The following is a 386-nucleotide window of genomic DNA, read 5'->3' as shown; positions in this document are numbered from 1 at the left end:
TGGATGGAAAAGAATACACATCGATAACTCTGGAGAATGAGAGACGAATATAAGGCGAAAAGATGGACTGAAGGACGGAAAGAAGGAATAGGGAAGAGTGGATAGTAAAATATACCAATATTCTAGAAGTGATGAAGCAGACACAGTAACGAAGCAGATGGAAGAAAGGAGTGAATAAAGAAAGAAGATAAGTAGAAAGATAATTCAAGGGAAAAGGCGAAAAAATGGATGAAAAGAGTAGACCAGAAAAGAGGAGAGAGGACCTTGGAGGAAGAAGGAGAGGAAGAGAATATCGGAAGGAGGAACAGCAACGAAAAAATTATAGGAGACAATAATAGTCTGGAAGGATGAAAAAGAAGAGAAAAGGAGAACTGTAGGTAAAATGT

The 386-nt window shown here is 38.1% G+C and overlaps 1 protein-coding gene across 1 annotated transcript in view; it reads right to left on the bottom strand.

Moving 5' to 3' along the window:
- The window catches only part of LOC119588840 (glycine receptor subunit alpha-3-like), a 27,574-nt gene that overhangs the window by 9,390 nt on the left and 17,798 nt on the right, over positions 1-386 (bottom strand). The gene's annotated exons all lie outside the window — the stretch shown is intronic.

Source organism: Penaeus monodon, chromosome 24, assembly GCF_015228065.2.
Source record: "Penaeus monodon isolate SGIC_2016 chromosome 24, NSTDA_Pmon_1, whole genome shotgun sequence".
In the NCBI taxonomy this organism is placed as follows: Eukaryota; Metazoa; Arthropoda; class Malacostraca; order Decapoda; family Penaeidae; genus Penaeus; species Penaeus monodon.
Note: the sequence above shows the minus strand (reverse complement) of the source record. Positions and strands in the feature narration are given on the sequence as shown.